Below are 20,389 nucleotides of genomic sequence, written 5' to 3'. Positions count from 1 at the left end.
CATTTTACTTGGATCCACAATTAACAGCCATGAAGCAGCAGGCAAGAAATCAAAAGATGCATTGCATTGGGGAAATCTGCTGCAAAGGACCTCTTCAAAGTGTTGAAGAGCAAAGATGTAACCCTGAAGACTAAGGTGTGCCTGACCCAAGCCATGGTATTTTCAATTGCATCATATGCATGTGATAGCTGGACAAAGAATAAGGAAGACAAAGAAGAGTTGACACCTTTGAACTGTGGTGCTGGAGAAGAATATTGAATACACCATGGACTGCCAAAAGAATGAAAAAGTCTGTCTTGGAAGAAGTGTGGCCAGAATGCTGCTTAGAGGCAAGGATGGAGAGACTACGTCTTATATATTTTGCACATGTTGTCAGGAGGGATCAGTCACTGGAGAAGGACATCGTGCTTGGCAGAGTGCAGGGTCAGTGGAAAAGAGGAAGACCCTCAAAGAGGGGGATTGACACAGTGGCTGCAACAATGAGCTCAAGCATAACAACTATTGAAAAGATGGCGCGGGATGGGGCAGTGTTTTGTTCTGTTGTGCATAACGTCCCTATGAGTCAGAACCATCTCAACAGCACCTAACAGCAACAGTAACAACAGGAGGATTTCCTATAATTTGTGCTTACACCTTTTATCAGAGTGGTATATTTATTTATTTAATATCTGTCCTGTAATTAAAGTATAAACTCCAAAAGATGATTCCACTTCCTTTGTATTTACAATTTAATCCAGTGACTGGAACAAAAGACATCAGGATAATTATTGATATGCTGAGTAAGTCAGTTGGAATTGGCAGCCAAGCTATCAGCTTTCCAGAAATAGTGTTCAGCTCTATCTCTGTGACTGTTTTGCACAGCTCTCCACTTCTCCTTTCCCCAAATGCTGCAGTGTAACTTCTACACCAGAACCACAAGATGAGACGATGAGTTAGGCTGTGTGATCTTTGGTTGCTAAAGCTAAATCACAGATTGTACTTCTCTGGCCCATCCAAATAACCAGTCTTCACTTATGTCAGTCACTCCTATTGGAGTTACCATCTCCTCCACTTTTTTATTTCTCTCCATCTCATCCATGGCCTTGCCAAGTACTAAAAAGGCTGGGGTCCTTTAACAGTTGCAGGAAGGGTGTCCTGCCTCAGTAAGGGCCAAGTTTTTTGAGGGAACTCAGATGTGTATGAGTTCAATAGTCTCCATATTTTGAAATCCCCTGAAGCTCAGAGGAAACACACATCTACAATGTGACTAGGCTGTCATCCATGAAATGTAGAAAACACACCAATCCTTCAATTCCTCGGCCAATGTCTAAGGAGAGTAGGTAAGAAATAAAAATTAAAACAAAGGAAAAAGAGGAGATAATTTGTGCTTTTCTTTCCCAAATGTGTCTATCAATTACTGAAGTTCTAAGTCCAGGATTTCTGACAATAAAAAGAAAAGGAAAAAAAATAATAAAGATTCAACAAAGGCATTGATTATGTCATCAGGCTTATCATTAAAGGAATAATTTGTTTTTATGCCCTCACAAATGAAACTTCTGTGAAGAGGTTACATTTGCTACCAATAATTAGTGAACTAGCAGCAGACTCCAGCTTAAGGACAAGCATGGAGATGACACATTTTGTTGTCTGTTTCCTTTTACTCCCTGTGTTTTCCACCATGAAGTTGCTAATCCCATCGTTTTTACTGCAGCATTGTAGTCCTGCCTGAGTCTGTGAGGAGGATGTGATGTGAGCTAACTCATAATACCCTGGAATATAGGCCCTAGAAGGAAGGGATTTTGTGTTTGATTGGATAGTTGGTAGATTGGTTGTTTTATTCACCGATTTGTCCTAGGTGAAGAAGAGTGCCTGTTGTGTGTCTGGCTCTCAGATCTCCAAATGAATGAATGAGAGCCAATCAATCAATGCAGGTACATTGGAACCCTGTGACTGATGTAAGATTGAAAATGCTGGAATTTGGGGAGGTTCCAAGCTCAACCCACACATGTGGCTGTCATCACTTGCACCTCTGTCACCTGCCTGGGTCTAACTTGCTTCAGGAATTAGCTTTGGAGAAACCCCTTGCAGAGATTCACTCCCTGTTCATCCAAGACCTGTTCAAGTTCCTCAGGTCTTTTATCAGCCAGTGACACTGACAGTCAAATGTCTTGTGTGATTTCCTGTTTAAAATCAACCTCCCTGCCAGGGGACTCCAGAGCCTGTTGAGCTAGGGTGATCTTGCTCCAGAAATGCCTGCCTCCTTCCTCATTATCCTTCCAGTGGTGGTGCGTCTTCCAGGTGGTCACTGTCACGTAGACAAAGTGAATCACGGAGAATTCACAGAGGGACAGGGTGTTTAATGTGCTTGCCTCTTTTTGTCTCCAGGTGCCCTATCAGAGGCCTCATGGTTCAGTGGTTAAGCACTTGGCTGCTAACCAGAAATTCAGTGGTTTAAACCCACCAGTGGCTCCTCTGGTGAAAGATATGCTAGTTAGATCCCACAATGCTCACAGACTTGCAAAATATATAAGCAGTTCTACCTCATCCTATAGAACCACTATGACTCACTATGGACTTGATGGCAATGGATGTGGTGTGTGAGTCCTATTCCAGTTGCAGCTGTAGGAATCAGGCCATAAAGTGGTCAGGAACTCAAAGACCCTCACCTTACCTGCTCCATCTCTGCTGACTCAGTCTTCTGAAGTACTGCTACTTGGAACTGGATCAAGGAGCCCTCAGAGAGAGACCTTCAGTGGGTCGGAAGTACGTACTGCAGGTCTGGGTGGTACAGACAGTATGCTCTGTCTCTCCAAGGCTGACTAGTCATCAACCCAATACCCAATTCTCACTACAGCTGAGCTCTGTGACTGCTGAGGACACAGATATGTATGACTCTGTCAGGGACACAGTAAGGGGAAGACAATGTAAGTACAAAAATCTGCCTACAGGGCAGTAAATGGGGTGCTCAGGAGTATAGAGCACAGGCCCTAAACCAGGAACGGGTGTACGGTTGAGCAAAGATGAACTTTTGTACTGTGTCTTGAGTTAGATTTCTTTGAACTGCTCAGCAACAGATTCACAGGAAAACCCTATTTACAATTTTGAGGATTGTATTATTTTCTCTTAATTTCACACAAATAAAAAAATCTTTCATTTTTCTTTTTTTCACATTGTGTAGCTGTCATTTACCTTGAGAATCATGTCAGTCTTTTCGGAAAAGGGACTTTCCTATACATGCTTTTTTCCACCTCTGAGTCCTTTGTGTGTCTTTTTGTTAAAAAAAAAAAAAAGTAAACTTCACATAATGTAAAATTAAATGTTTTGAAGTATACAGCACAGTGGCATTTACTTAATTCACAGTGATGTCCAACCATCAACTCTATCTAGTTCTAAGACATGCTCATCACCCTAAAAGGAAACCCAGAATTCATTAAACAGTCACCCCCTTCCACACCTCCTTCCAACTCTTGATAACCACTAACCTATGTGGTCTTCTTAAACTAGGAATTCAGGCTCACTGAAATACCAGCGTTAGGACATGCAGATAGGAGGTGTGCAGGGCTCCTGTCAGGTGATGAGTAGAGTTTCTGGGATCCTAAGCAGAACTTGACCTTTCTCTGCATGCAGACTGGTATCCTAATGTGCTGTCAGGACAAGGAACTGGTTCTAGTGTTCCACTCTGTGAGGTATTGGGAAGGTGTGTCACGGTAGTATTAATACAAACCTTCCCACATAGGACCTTGCTTTTCTCTCTTTTGAATAGACGAAAGCTTACATACTAGTTTGCTCATGGCATTGGTAGATAATTTCTTTTACTATCAAAAATAATATGTCAACATTTAAAAGCAGAGTTCCATTTAGAAATTCCAGAACTTGGAGAAAGTGTTACATAGATAATGTGTGCATATGGCCAAAGACATAAGAAAATAATCCAAGAAGGAACAACATTTCTCATGTAAAAAGTCATAACAAAATCAAAGACCAAGAGACAGGATTTGAAAAATAGAAAAAGGATGCTAATAAATCCAACTTTACAACATAGTGTGTCTCAGGGTGAGAACAGACAGCTTCAGAGCAGTGTCCAGGGGACCAAACGTAAGCTGGGTTATCAGCATCCCCCCACTGAATCAGTTTTTTATACTCCTCAGGTCACGAATTAGAGGAAAAGAACCTCATGAGGCACACTTGACTTTCAAACTTCAAATGGCCTTGCAGAGAGAACCTGTGAGGAAGCGAAGGTCTGGTGGGATGAAGAATTATTTTCCCCAAGGATTTTGGTCTCTGTCCCTGGAACCTGAGAGGTAACTTCTAAAACATTGACATATGCTGACTGAGTGGAATGTCTTGGTTATTAAGAGAACACTGGGCTTCATGAAGGGAAGACCCAGGCAGAGGACAGTTCTCCCAAGGTAACAGCCAGAATCCTTTATCTAATGAGAATGCTAGAGAAAGGGGCCTCCCTTCACCCCTTTTCCCCTTTATGTACAATAGCACCTCCCACATGCAAATCCCTCTTAGGTAGCCAGATGAACTCACAGCACACATTGACTTAAATTCAGATTCCTCCTCATGTAGGAGAACATTTTCTGGGAGTCATGGTTCTCATCCATGGGAACATGAAACAGATATGTATCTTTTTCTTTCTGGTCACAGCTCCCAGAGGTGAGGGCCTCAGAAATTCAGACATGAAGGTCTGGGGATGCTGCATCTGAGCACATGACTCACTGGAGTTCTCTTTGTTTCCAGGTATCCTGTCCCAGGTGCAGCTGAGGAAGTCAGGCCCAGGAGTGGTGAAGCCCTCACAGACCCTGTCCCTCACCTGTGCAGTCTCTGGATTCTCTTTAACCAGCAATCATATGAACTGGGTCCACCAGGCTCCAGGAAAGGGGCTGGAATGGGATGGTGTTATTTGGAGTAGTGGACCCATCAACAGAAAAACAGCTAAATAATTTGTGTATATTAATATACTGAAATGCTGAGTGTCAAAATCAATGCATTATTGTTAGATATGAAAATATGGATTCATTCCCACATAAATAGGTGGAGTGACAGAAGGTAAACAAAAATAAGAATAGTCAGTCTCCTATCATTTAGATATAAGTAAATTATGGCATAGAAATAATATGAAAACAAATATGTGTTCAGGCTAGCACAATCACGTGAGAAGAAATAATGTTCCCAAATGCTATCGTTGCCACCAATTGAGGCTAAAGTAGAGTTTGTTATCTTTCTTGTGTTTATTCCTCCAGTTGTAGAGTTATGATTATCAAATTGTGTTATCAATAAATCAAACTATATAAGTTTGAATTTATAATAAGTATTTTCCTATTGTACTCAATAAAATATTTTACTTTATATTTTCACTGTACTCTTTGATATATTTGGATCTTCCTCCCCTTTGCATTTAAACTAAGTTACAATATTAATAACAGTGAAAAACGTATTATAGAATGACATCTCTTCTAAACACTGCTAAGGCATTCTCTGATCGAATCACTGATAGTGGCCATCAGGGGGCAGGGGTGTCATTCCTGTGGACAAGAAGTCTTCAGTGCTTGAAGTTCAACTCAGACATTTCTTCTTGTCTAGGTATATTCTGAGAAATATCTCTTTGGCGATCACAATACTAATGGGGGTCAATGAGCCTTTGAGCAACTGAGCACACCTAGTGGCGCAGAGAAACTTGGAGCAGAGATGGTGGAGTGGTGGAAGGCCACGGGGCTGGCTCATGGCACTGTATGCAGGGCTCACCTATCATTGACTCATTTCTCAATGTAAAAAATTGGAGTAGGATGCAAAGTACTCAGCATATACTGAGCATTCTGTTCTATTCTGGTTCATAATGAAGGTGCTCAACCTCTATGGAGTTCCCTTTGCTGAAACCTCTTGCTTGACAACATGGTGCTTACCTCCAAGGAGAGACCCATGCTCACTGATTTCTGGATGAAATCACTTTTACCTTCTTACACCATTTTCTGTTGACCTATGACTATCACTAACTGACCAGTGTAGGACAAGAGCTAAATGAATAGTGGAACAGAATTCCACCTAATTCTCCACGGCAAATCCTAACTGAACTCACCAACATACACCATTCCATCGGCAAATGGACTCTTCTCACAATGACCTTCTGAGCCAGGACCTCCTCTGGTGGATGTATTTTCTGTCTTGCAACTTTTTAGAGTGCTCTGTGATTCTTCTTCCCAAGGCAACACTCTAGCTTATTCCATCACCAACCCCCCATTTGTGCTTCTGGTACCAATTTTTGTAATATTTAATCTTCATATCTTGTATATTTTATTCAAATCCTTTGACATCTCCACACTACAATAGTCCAGCTTCCTCCCTCGTAATTATAATCACCTGTCTGTCCCGTGATGCACTGCTGGGATTGAAACCACCATCCACTAGGAAAGGGGCTAAAGTGGATGATACATATGTACTACTGGTAGAAAAGGGCACCAGGGGCAGATTAACCAGTAAGTACCAGTCCAAATCCAGGGCATCAGCTCCAAGGGAAGGCTTTCTCTCTGTGTCGGCTCTGGAGGAAGGTCCTTCTTGTCAATCTTCCCCTGGACTAGGAGCTTCTCTGTGCAGGAACCCCAGGTCCATTATAAGTTAATGTTGAGTGCTATGTGTTGTTTAATTTGCTGTTCTCAGTTTGTCCTCCCCCATTCCTCTAATAAAGCTCCCATGGTACACATCTGGTTGTGGGTTCTACTGCATATCTGAAATATATTAACTTGATCGCTGAAAGCGTATATGTACCCGTTGCTGTTTCTTATGTATATTTATATATTTTTGACCCTAGTAACCCATCCGCAGAAGGATTTCCTATAATTTGTCCTTATACCTTTTATCAGGGTAGTATATTTATTTAATATCTGTCTTGTAATTAAAGTATAAACTCCAAAAGATGATTCCACTTCCTTTGTATTTACAATTTAATCCAGTGACTGGAACAAAAGATATCAGGATAATTATTGATATGCTGAGTAAGTCAGTGGGAATTGGCAGCCAAGCTATCAGCTTCTGGAAATAGTTTCCAGCTCTATCTCTGTGACTGTTTTTCACAGCTCCCCGCTTCCCCTTTCCCCAGGTGTTCCAGTGCAATTTCTACACCAGAACCTTCATGAATGAGAGGGTTGTGAATGGGCTGAGATCACTACAATTAAGACCCACAAGATGTGATTATGTGTTTGCATGTGTGATCTTTGGTTGCTAAAGCTAAATCCCAAATTGTACTTCTCTGGCCCACCCAAAGAATCAAAGTCTTCACTTTTCAACGGCACTGGGTTTGGTTTTGGTTTCTTTTTGATCACTTATGTAGGCCACTCATATTGTAGTTACCATCTCCTCCACTTTTTTATTTGTCTCCATCACATCTATGGCCTTGTCAAGCAAGCCTGGGGTCCTTTAACAGTTGCAGTATGGGTGTCCTGCCTCAGTAAGGTCCAAGTTCTTTGAGGGAACTCAGATGTGTATGAGTTCAATAGTCTCCATATTTGGAAATCTCCTGAAGTTCAGAGGAAATACACATCTACAATGTTACTAGGCTGTCATCCATGAAATGTAGAAAACAAACCAATCCTTCAACTCCTAGGCCAATGTCTAAGGAAAGTAGGTAAGAAATTAAAAAAAGAGGAAATAATTTGTGTTTTTCTTTCCCAAATGTGTCTATTAATCATTACCAAAGTCCTAAGTCCATGATTTCTGACAATAAAGAGAAGAGGAAAAAAAAAAAAAAATTCCCCGAAGCCATTGTTATGTCACCAGGCTTACCATTAATGGAATAACTTGTTTTTATACCCTCGCAAATGAAACTTCTGTGAAGACATTGCATTTCCTACCAATAATTAGTGAACTAGCAGCAGACTCCAGCTGAAGGACAATCATGAAGGTGAAACATTCTGTTTTGCTCTGTGTGTTTTCCAACATGAAGTTGCTGATGACATGCTTTTTACTACAGCATTGTAGTTCTGCCTGAGTCTGTGAGGAGGATGTAATGTGAGCTAACTCATAATACCCTGGAATATAGGTCCTACAGGGAAGAGATTGTTTGTTTGATTGGTTCATTGGTAGGTTGGTTGTTTGATTCACTGATTTGTCGTAGGTAAAGAAGAGTGTCTCTTGTGTGTCTGTCTCTCAGATCTCCAAATGAATGAATGAGAGCCAATCAATCAGTGCAGGTCCATTGGGACTCTGTGACTAAAGTAAAGTTGCCAATGCTGGAATATGGGGAGGTTCCAAACTCAACCCACACATGTGGCTGTCATCACTTGGTCTTCTTCCACCTGCCTGCATCTAACTTGCATTAGGAATTAGCTTTGGAATTTCCCTTGTGTAGCTTTGGCCCCTGTTCATCCAAGAGCTGTCTATGGTCGTCAAACCTGTAAAACCTCTATGACCCTCATGGTCTCAATGGGAATGGGTGTGGTGTGTGAGTCCAGTCCCAGTTGCAGCTGCAGGAGTCGGGCCCTCAGGTGGTGAGCTACTCAAAGACCCTCACCCTCACCTGCACCTTCTCTGCTGACTCAGTCTCCTGCAGTACTGCTACTTGAACGGGATCAGGCACCCCGCAGAGCAAGGCCTTCAGTGCGTGGGAAATATGTACTACAGGTCTGGGTGGTACTGACACTATGTGCTGTCTGTCAAAGGCCAACTAGTTATCAACCCAGACACATCCAATAAACAGTATCCCTATAGCTGAGCTCCTTGACTGCTGAGGACACTACATATATGGCTCTGCCAGGGTCACAGTGAGGGGAAGACAATGTAAGCACACAAACCTGCCTAAAAGGCAAGAGGAGCTTTGCTCAGGACCACAAAACACAGATCCCAGAACCAGGAACAGGTGTTGGGTTGAGCAAAAATGGACTTTTGAACTGTGTCTTGAGTTAGCTTCTCTTGAACTGCCCAGCAACAGATTCACAGGAAACCCTATTTACAATTTGGAGGATTGTATTATTTATTTTCTCTTAATTTCAAACAAGAAAAATTTTTTTTTTCACATTTTATAGTAGAGTGTGCACACAATCATCAATCCCTGGTCACCTTAACAAGGATGACTTTCAAAGCAGCTCCTATTGTAGTAAAGGAAAAACAAGGTTTTTCGTCTGTTTTGTTTTCATATTGTCGTTTGCTTTGAGAATCATGTCACTCTTTTTAGAAAAGAGAATTTTCTTTAGATGCCTTTTTACACCTATGGGTCCATTTTGTGTCTTAAAACAAAAAAGATAAAGTTCACATAATTTAAAATTAAACATTTTAAGATGTGGCATTTAGTGGGTTCACAATGTTATGCAACCATCAACTCTACCTAGTTCGAAGACATGCTCATCGCACGACAAGAAAAACCGGAATTCATTAAACAGGCATTCCCTTCCTACACCTCCTTGCAACCCTTGGTAACCACTAATCTCTGCGTTCTGCTTAAACTAGAATTTCGGGGGTCACTAAAATATCAGCCTTGGTGGATGCAGATCTGGGGTCTGTAGGGCTCACGTCAGGTGATGAACAGAGCTTCCGTGATCCTAAACAGAACTTTGCATTTCTCTGTGTACAGCCTGGTGTTCTAATGTGCTTTCAGGACAAGGAAATGGTTGTGGTGTTCAACCCTGTGAGATATTGGGAAGGCGTCTCATGGCATCATTATCACAAATCTTCCCACAAAGGCCCTTGCTGTTCTGTCTTTTGAATAGAGGAAGGCTTACATACTAGCTTGCTCTTGGCATGGGTCCATATTTTTTTCTTTTAAAAATAATATGCCAATATTTAAAAGAAGACTTCAATTTAGAAATTCCTGAATTCAGGGAAAATGGTGCATAGATAATGTGTGCCTATGGCCAAAGACAGAAGGGAATAATCCAAGAAGAAATAAAGTTTTCTATGTAAGAAACCCTGACAAAATTCAGGCCCAAGAGGCAGGATTTGAAAAATAGAAAAAGGACATGAATAAATCTACCTTTACAACATAGTGTATCTCAGGGGGAGAATAGAGGGCTTCAGAGGAGTGCCAAGTGAACCAAAGATAAGCCCTGTTGTTGGCACCCCACCCCCTGGATCAGATTTTAAACACCTCAGGTCGTGAATTAGAGGAAAGGAATCTCACCAGGCACACTTGAATTGTTCTTGCAGAGACAACCTGTGAGGAAGCGAAGGTCTGGTGGGATGAAGAACTACTTTCCCCAAGGATTTTGGTCTCTTTCCCTGGAACCTCAGAGGTAACTTCTAAAACATGGACATATGCTGACTGAATGGAGCGTCTTGGTTATTAAGAGAATCCTGAGCTTGGTGAAGGGAAGACCCAGGCAGAGGACTGTTCTCCCAAGGGGACAGGCAGCATCTTTAATCTAGTGAGACTGCTAGAGAAAGGGGCCTCCCTTCAGCCTTTTTCACCTTTACACACAAATGCACCTCCCACATGCAAATCCCACATAGCTAGTCAGATGAAGTCACAGCACATATTCACTTAAATTCAGGTTCCTCTTCATGTGGGAGAACATTATCTGGGAGACATGGATCTCATCCACGGGAACATGAAGCACCTATGGGTCTTTCTCTTTGTGGTGGCAGCTCCCAGAGGTGAGTGTCTCAGAGATTCAGACATGAAGGTCTGGAGATGCTGCATCTGAGCACATGACTCACTGTGGTTCTCTTTGTCCCCAGGTATTCTGTCTCAGGTGCAGCTGAAGGAGTCAGGCCCAGGAGTGGTGAAGCCCTCGCAGACCCTGTCCCTCACCTGTGCTTTCTCTGGATTCTCTCTAACCAGTTATGGTGTAAGCTGGATCCGCCAGGCTCCCGGAAAGGGGCTGGAATGGGTTGGTGCAATAGCTGGTAGTGGTGGAAGCACATACTATAACCCAGCTCTGAAGTCCCGGCTCAGCATCACCAAGGACACCTCCAAGAGCCAAGTTTATTTACAACTGACCTCTGTGAATCCTGAGGACACGGCCGTGTATTACTGTGCGAAAGACACAGTGAGGGGAAGTCAGTGTGAGCCATGACACAAACCTCCTTATAGGGAGCCGCAAGCAGGATGGTCTGTAGGGGATATTCAGGAACTACTCAGGTTAGTGACCCATCTTTTCAGCAGGTGCAGGGGAAGGAAGTCAGAGAAGGGTTTTCTCTTAGAAGTTATGGTTTCCCCACGTGTTTAGTGCCTCTCTAGGGACCTGCATGCATAGTGATTCAAGGGAACATTCATGACGCTACACCTGACTGCTTTTTACAGGAAGGAGTTTTGTCTCTCTGCATTTGTTCCAGGACAGGCTTCACATATTTCTTGATGAGACCTCTGTTTGGAATTTGGGATACTATTTACTGCCGTTGGTTGCCAGGTTTAGAAATACTTAATATTAAATATTTAATGCAGGAAATTTTTCTCATGTTCAACCTCAAGCCTGCCCCCTGCCTTCAGATCAATTTCCAAACTTTTAATTCTCATGAGTGTTCCTCAGTCTAGGTTCACTCAATGCCTTTAGCTTAGAATGACTTGGGTAATGTTGTACATGTCGATATTAGCATCCGTATATTACAGGGGTAATTTTGGGTTACATAAAATGCTGCATATCATTAGGTGGGTATTCCTATTAATAGCTACCATTGACTAAGGGTCTTCTATTTGCTGTGCCCTGGTGGTGCAGTTGTTAAGCACTGTGTTGCTAACTGAAAGGTCCGAAGTTGAAACCAACCAGCATCTCCTTTGAAATCAACTCAATGGCAATGGTTATGTGATGGAGAGAGTGCTAAATTCTTTACTGGCATTTTATTATTTCATCATCATAACAGCCTTGTAAACCACGCATCATATGTTTCTCATTTTAAAGACAAGGTCACAAAAGTTCAGAGAAATTTAAAAAACTACTTATTGGATAAAATTGAAAATATTAACCAGAAAGATTACTTCGGAAACTTTGGGGACAATGAATTGATGTTAACAGGGAGGGAACAAGTCATAACATCATGGTGAGAAAGCACAACTTAAAGAATGTAATCAATGTGACTGAATTGTACCTGTTGTAATTGTTGACTTGGTGTATGTTTTGCTGTGTATATTGTCAACAATAACAAAATTATCAACAATAACTAAGATAAAATAAATTATAGGAAAGGAAAAAAATATTTTCTCTTTTGTTGCACCTTCAGCTCACTGTTGTGTGGAAGTTGTCAATTTGCAGTTTGTCCACATTAGTTATTCTTGTTATTTTTTTGTTTGTTTGTTTTCTTGTTTCTAAAACTTCAGTCTGAAGAGTACCTTTCATTATAATAACCAGAAACTGGAAACAATCCAAATACCCATCAACAGGAAAATAGCTGAATAATTTGTGTATATGAATATACTGAAATGCTGAGCTTCAAAATCAATGCATTTTTGTTAGATATGAAAATATGGATTCATTCCCATATAAATTGATTGAGTGACAGAAGCTAAACAAATGTAAAGACACACAGCCTCCTATCATTAGATATATATAAATTATGGCATAGAAATAATATGAAGACAACTATGTGTTCAGGTTACCACAATCACATGAGAAGAAATAACTGTTCCCAAATGCTATCGTTGCCACCAATTGAGACTGATGTAGAGCTCATTATACCTCTTGTATTTATACTTCCAGTTGTACCTTTATGATTTCCAAATTGTAATATCAGTGAATCAAACTGTATGAAATAGTTTGAATTTATAATGAATATTTACATATTGTACTCAATGAAATATCTTACTTTACATTTTCACTGTACTCTTTGATAGAATTGGATCTGCCTTCCCTTTGCGCTTAAACTAAGTTACAATATTCGTAGCAGTGAAAAATGTATTATAGATCATCTCTTCTAAACACTTGTAAGGTGTTATCTGATCGAATCACTGACAGTGGCCATCAGGGGGCAGCAGTGTCATCCCTGTGGGACAAGAAGCCTTCAGAGCTTGAACTTCAGCTCAGACATTTCTTCCTGTCTAGGTAAATTCTGAGAAATATCTCATTGGCGACCACAATACTAATGGGGGTCAATGAACCATTGAGCAACTGAACACACCTAGTGGTGCAGAGGAAATTTTAGAGTGATCTGTGATTCTTCCTCCCAAGGCAACACTCTAGGTTATTCCATCACCAACCCCCGCCCCCTTTTGTGCTTCTGGTGTCAATTTCTGTAATGTTTAATCTTCACATTTTGTACAACATTATATTCAGACCCTTTGACATCTCCACACAATAATAGTCCACTTTCCTCCCTTGTAATTATACTGACCTGTCTGTCCCATGATGCACTGCTGGGACTGAAACCACCATCCACTCAAAAGGGGCTAAAGTGGATGACACATATGTACTACTGCAGAAAAGGGCTCCAGCGGCAGTTTAACCAGTAAGCAAGGTAAGCAAGAGCTTACAGTGTCAAGGAGTCCACGAGCTGACTTGAGTTTACTTCCTAATCTGTAGGAAGCAAGTTCACACGGGTTTTTGATGTGGGGAAACACATGTGAAGTTGTACATTACAATTTAGTAAGTGAACACAAGGAACACCATGCATATCTTGCTTATCAGGTAATCCACCCCTGCAGGGCTCCGTTACATTTATTAATAAGAAGGTATGCTACTGTATGAACGAAAAATGTACCAACACCCTGCTTAATAGTAAATTTTATTTTACAAACAAATTTTATATTTGGAAATAATGGTATTTACCTTCAGTTGCGTCATTAGTTGTATTTAAATTTATTGGTTAATTATGTTTGGAATAGACAAACATGCACATAAGAAAACATTCCACAAAGTTTTTAACTTCATAAAAGGTAATGGAAGAGAAAGCAAAGAAAAAACATGGTTATATTTTGATTGGTGGTATTGCGAAGCAGTGGAATGTTCTATAAATTGCAATTAAGTCAAATAGGTTGACTAAAAAAAAAAAAAAACATTGCAGGGGCATCAATTCTGACTAATAGTGACCCTATGGGACAGAGTGGAACTGACCCATAGAGTTTCCAAGAAGCCCCTCGTGGATTCCAACTGCCAAGGTTTTTTGGTTAGCAGCCTTAGCACTTAACCACTATGCCACCAGGTTTTCTAATAGTGTTATTCAAATAGAATAAAAGCTTAGAAAACCAGCACCTTCATAAGGCTGAAAACTAACAGAGAAGAAAAACTCACTGGGTGTTTATGAGGTAGGATTCTTAATAAAGAGTGGTGGAAAAGGGATGAACATGTTGTCAAGGGTGGAAAACTTGTAAGACCTGGGGAAACAAGGCAGTCCATCGAGTTCCAGCTCTCAAAGGTTATACAGAAAATACAGAAAGAAGTAATAGATGTGTTTCTTCATTGTGCCTCAATTAGCATTAGAGGGAATATTGTACAATCTCATAGACTTCAATATGCATCCCTGGCTTATGCCATGCAACTATATTAAATGTGTTTTACCCAAGAAATGTGCTCTTGTATTTTTAGTAAAGTGTCCTCAGACCTGTTAGATTTATTCAGCACATGGATTTGTCTTTCCTGCCTGCACTTTCCCTCGGAGAAGCTCCATCTATGGAATTCCTGAACATCGCATGCACCAGCACCTAACCTCATGTAACCCTCCCTCTAATGAGAATATGCCAACGAGAAAGAATGAGATGAGACTGACCTAGTTCTTGGGTCATCTACTTCCTTGTGCCACAACCCTAGAGCAGCTGGTTGTGGTGTTCACCTTGGCTAAGTGACTTATCTGATCTAGATTGGGGCTAATAGATGGGATACATAACCCAGTTTGAGGGCTTCCTGAGATACTGGCCACCTGGGCCATCGTGTGGAAAAGGGAGAGCTCTAGGGACTTGAGGTATGTAAGAGTCTGATTTTTTTTTCTCATTTCAGTCATTTTCACATGCTCACAGAACTCTCCTCATACAGCCTTCTTATATTTCCACAGACATGAAAATTGTTTCCTGACCTAAACATTTATAATATTTATTCAAATTGCATGGAAACCTCTTTTTAACTCTCAGCATGTGCACAAAGACACACACATTTGACACACAAACACCAATATGCACTCATACTAATATACATTCTAGAAAATCTATACTTACACTAGTAGTCACTTATGGAATGTCCATACACAGAACTATGCAGGTAGTTCCAGTTGAGAACAAGGAATCATGAGAGTTAAAGAGGAACAGGAAGAGTGGAGGCAAGTCATGAACCCCTTTCAGGCCAGAGCCCTGGAAGATTGGAGTACAAGGAGAATATGCTCAGATCTGTGCTAAGAGTAGGAAGAGGGAAAAAGATAAATTCTTCATGGCTATGAATTATGACTTAGCATCACTGAACACAAACTCTGTGTGTATCTTACCGGAAGAATCTACATCCACTTCTGTTAGCTAATGTCTGTTGGTAGCTATTTGCAAGGCCTGTTCTAGAGGTGAAGAGCAAGCAAGGAAGAGTCCAGTGACCTGAGCTTGAATGTGAACCAAAATCTGTGGTCTCTGGAGCAGCATGTTCCATATATGTTCTGACCCAGTGTCCTCCCAAATGCTACCCAGTGGTATGTTAGGATAAATAAAGAGGATGAAGGTGTCAAATAACATGAAAGAAGAAAGAGAATTGAAAGTTAAGTGTTTCCCTATCAAAAGAAAAAGGGCATTCTCATAAGTATTTTTTTTTCTCATCATCAAAGGAACTTCTGTCTGTAAGGGACACATGGATGATCTCCATGTCTACCTCTCTAAGCCGTCAGTAAGGGAAGGGCCATCCCTGGGGAGTGAGTCTAACTTTCTTCTTCCAGCTTCTAAATTTGACATTGAGACATTAGCTGATTCTTCCCTGATTTCTTCCTGGGGCCTCCCACAGTAAAATCAAGTCTTCCCGTTCCAAGTTCAATCCCAGAATCTCATAGGAACCTTCACACTGTGGGCTGGGCTCTCCAGAAATTAGAAATTTGTCTAGAAATCACAAGATTTCCGGTGATGTGCTTCCATCTAGAGATTACATCACCCTGTGAGTATTTTGAGTTTTCAAAAAAGAGACTACCAAGATAATGTTTTCCTAATATTTGTCAATAGTGTTTTTTTTTTTTTCTTGTCCCTAAATGCCATGTCCCAGGTGCAGCTAAAGGAATCAGCCAGCATTTTTGAGACCAGCACAGACCCACTCCCTGTGCTGTCTCTGGATTCTCCGCCACAACCAGGGGTCACTGCTGGGACTGAACACACCGTTCACCTAACAAGGGACAAAAGTGGATGGACACAAATGTAACACTGGTAGAAAAGTGCTTAACCCATCCCTTCAAAGTTGAATCTCCATCTCCAAAGACATGTCCAAGAACCAGGATTTCCTGAGCATGAGCTCTGCGAAGGTGGAAGACATGACCCTGTGTGAGTCGCAGTGAGGGGAAGGCATTTGGAGCCTAGATGAAACCTGGGCTGCAGGGAGGCTGGGACGGGGCTATTCTGAAGTGGCTGCTCAGGAATCACAGAGCAGGAGGGACCCAGTACCAGGAGTGAGTGCAGAGGGGCTGAGGAGGGTGCTCTTGTTGGTACCTGGGATTCCTCCCTTTCCTTGCTCTCAGCACTTTCCTCTCCTTCTCAACATTCATCTACCACCAAGTACTTTTCTTGCCTTTTTGTCCCTCTAATTTCTCACATCCTCACAGCAGTCAAGGAAGGAGGAATTAACATCCTCTGTTGCATGACATGTTATTGGTCCATAGCTATCTCTCCTCCAGTTTTCTGAATGAATCTGTTTTCTTCTTGAAAAACAGACATGCTGAAGACTCTCACCATCACTGTAATTGGGAAACATTTCCCACCCTGAGAAATTGCCACAGGATCTCAGACATAATGTCATGGTTCAATGACATAGAGATTCAGGGGCGTAGCTTTCAGGATGGTTTTCTCAGGGTACATGCTTCCTGAGCAGGGACATTCCTTGTGGCACTGGTGAGCTCCTCCCTTCTGCAATTCATTTTGAGGACAGCAGTAGTTCCATGAACCATGAATATTATTCCCTCCAAAGAAATGGAAACCGATTTCACTCAATCTAATATTTTTTGTTAGCGAATCAGAGAACAAGAAATGGATACTTCCAGGATTTGTGAGTTGTACTTGAAGATCATGTTACTGATTCAACATGTTGGTGAGCTGAGGCTCTTGCGCTAACTGTTTCTGGTTATGAAGTCTTATGTTATGAAAGTTCTCCTGTAATGAAATAGTCTACACACTCAGTAATGTATAGCAGACACTCAGCTTTACGGAAAAAGGACAACTAGTGAGTTGGTGGACTTTTGAACAACAATAGGAATGATTACTATCCAGGCATAAATATCTAGTGTGTGCAGTAATAATAATAATAATAAAGAAGAAGGACTCTAATTTGGCATGCAAGCATTCCGCTCCACTACCTACACTGGTAGTAAAGATGTTTCAGGTGAAGAAATGTTCACCAGAGTTACTGGGTCTTCAAAATCATTCCAATGTATGATAAACATTACTTTGGATCCAGTTTTGTCTGAATTCAGTGTTTTTGTTACACTTCATTACTGTATCAACATTTTGGGCTATCTAATACATTGAATATCATATAGTTTAATGGAGGTGTGAAATGAATCAGAATGGGTGTGTCACCATTCACAAAGTCTTGGATTCGTGGTGAATATTTTGTATTTATTGATCTGTTTGTCCATCTACTTATCTTTAGTATCTATCTATCTGTCTGTCTGTCTGTTTGTCTATTAATGTATCATCTATCATCTATCTATCTATCTATAATCTATCTATCTATCTATCATCTATCTAGCTACCTAATCTATCATCTATCTATCATCTGTCTATCATCTATCTATCAATCTATCTATCATTTATCTATCTATCATCTATCTATTTATCTACCTATCTATCTATTCTGTCCATCTGTCTGTCCATCCATCTGTACATCTGTCTGTCTGTCTATCTATTGATCTATCTATGCACCTATCTATCTTTCTATCCATCTCTGGGAGTAGAGATGCATTGACTCTATTCCTGGCAGTGCCCTTGATTCTTAGCTGCATCTGGATTGCTGGCAAAAATATGTCATGATAAGAATTAAGAGAACACTGGCCAGGGTGAAGGAAAGACCCAGGAGAGGATTGTTCTCCCAGTGGAAGAGCTAACATCCCTTATTCAGCAAGTATACAGGAAAAAGGGGCCTCCCTTTACCCTTTTTCACCTTTGTATATGAATGCAACTCCCTCATGCAAATCACCCTTAGGTAGCCAGAAGAAATCACAGCACACCTTTACTTAAATTCTGGTTCCTCCCCACCTTGAAGAATATTTTCTTGAAGTCATGGACCGCATCCATGAGACAACAAAACACATGTGGCTATTTCTCATTCTGGTTGCAGCTCCAGAGGTGAGTGTCTTAGAGATTCCGACATGAAGGTCTGGAGATGCTCTGTCTGAGCACGTGACTCAGGGTGGTTCTCTTTGTCCCCAGGTATCCTGTCACAAATGCTGCTGAAGGAGTCAGGTCCAGGAGTGCTGAAGCCCTTGCAGACCTATCCCCCACCTGTTCTCTTTCTGGATTCACTTTATCCAGTGAGATGGATTTGCCAGCCTTCAGAAAAGGGTCTAGAATGGGACAGTATAATATGGAATTTGGAAGCTCAGTCTATATCCCAACACTTGAAACAACATCACCAGGGACACCTCCAAGAGACAAGTATATTTAAAACTCAGCATTGTGAATTCTGAGGACATAGCCTTGTATTATTGTGCCAGAAACACTGTGGGGGAATTCAGTGTGTGCCCAGATATAAACCTCCCTGCAGGGGGCCAGAAGGTTACGGTCTGTGGGAGATATTCAGGACCCACTCAGCTTAGTGGCCCATTTTGTCAGCAGGTACAGGGGAAGAAGCCATGGAAGGGTTTCCTCTCAGAAGCTGTAATTTCTACACCCGTTCAGCACCTCCTAGGGACACCGTACACAATGATTCTAGGGAAACATTATGACTCTGAACATGACTTCTTTTCACAGGAAGGAGTTTGCTCTGTCTTTCCCATCTTTTCCAGGATAGGCTCCACATCAATATTTTTTGATGAGACTTCTGATTCATCATTCAGGATACTATTTTGTGCCATTTGTTTCCAGATTTAGAAATATTTAATGCAGAAAATTACTGTCATTTTCAACCTCAAGCCTGCCCCCACCTTCCGATGGATTTCCAATCTTCTCAGTCTCATGAGTGCTATTCAATCTAGGTTCACACAATGCCTTTAACTTAGAATGACCTGCGTAATTTTGTATACCTCACTATTATCCATATATTACAGGGACAATTTTGCTCCCAGGGACAAATGGCAATTCTTGGAATCACTTTTAATTTTTCACATTTGGGGACAAGTACAGCTGGCACTAGTTTGAAAGTCCAGGAATGCTGATAAAAAACATACTATGCACAAGGCTCTTCCCACAACAAATAATTAAGTCACCCAAAATGGCAATAGGACTGAGATTGAGGAACTCTAGTATAAAGCCTTAAACCCGACCAACATTAATAGAAATGTACATCTTCCAAAACTAATGCTGTTTTATGTAAACTGTACTTAGATATACTTGAAGCAAGGAGCCCTTGGGACTCAATGGTTAAGTGTTCGACAGCTAAGCAAAGATTCTCAGTTCAAAACCACCCAGTGGCTTGTGGAAGAAAAAGCCTGGTGATGTACTTCCATAAACATTACAGCATAAAAAACACTATGAGTAGCTCCCCTGTGTCATATGGGGTCACAACGAGTCTGAATTGACGTGATAGCAACTAATAACAAACCCGAACCACAAAACTAGAACCTAGAACCCTTTTTTTTTTTAAAGGTATACGAATATGGAGACACTTGGTCAATATATTTACAGTTTCAACGGTACACATATTCCTAAATATTGCAACTTGAAATCTAGCCGGGGAAAGGCATCTGTCTAATATATTTTTTCTTCTCTCATCTGAGAAGTTATTTATTTATTTATTTGTTTGTTTGTTTATTTGTTGCTTGGACAAGTGTCTTACCACTTTTATGAAACAGGAAATGTGCTACTGCAACCAGTAATGAAAGTTATGAAACTGAAAAAAAAATGATAACTGATTAAATTTATATTTAGCAATCCAGTGATATTACAGTTGTTGGTAATAGTTGTTGGTAGGTCCTGCCAATTTGATTTTCAACTCATATTGACCCAATGTGATCTAGTAGATCTGTTCCACAGGATTTTTTAGTCTGTAATATATTTTTTTTAATATTTATGATAACAAATTACCAGGTTGTTCTCCTACAGAGCAACTGGGTGGGCTTGATCTTCAAACCTTTCAGTTAGTTGCCAAGCACTTAACCGTTTTGTGACCAGGGCTCCAGGGACGGATTAACCACTAAGCATGTTGTGCATGCGTTTACTTGTGTTCACTTA

The 20,389-nt window shown here is 41.0% G+C and overlaps 1 long non-coding RNA gene and 1 gene segment (V, D, J or C); both read left to right on the top strand.

Annotated features, from left to right (window-relative positions):
- The window catches only part of LOC126064595 (immunoglobulin heavy variable 4-38-2-like), a 267,760-nt gene that overhangs the window by 49,448 nt on the left and 197,923 nt on the right, over window positions 1–20,389 (top strand).
- The window catches only part of LOC126064714 (uncharacterized), a 79,460-nt gene that overhangs the window by 15,201 nt on the left and 43,870 nt on the right, over window positions 1–20,389 (top strand). The window contains exon 2 of the long non-coding RNA XR_007514611.1: window positions 4,726–4,739. This is a non-coding gene — a long non-coding RNA (uncharacterized LOC126064714). The remainder of the gene's footprint in view (window positions 1–4,725; window positions 4,740–20,389) is intronic.

This window comes from Elephas maximus, chromosome 21 (genome assembly GCF_024166365.1).
Source record: "Elephas maximus indicus isolate mEleMax1 chromosome 21, mEleMax1 primary haplotype, whole genome shotgun sequence".
Taxonomy (NCBI): Eukaryota; Metazoa; Chordata; class Mammalia; order Proboscidea; family Elephantidae; genus Elephas; species Elephas maximus.
Note: the sequence above shows the minus strand (reverse complement) of the source record. Positions and strands in the feature narration are given on the sequence as shown.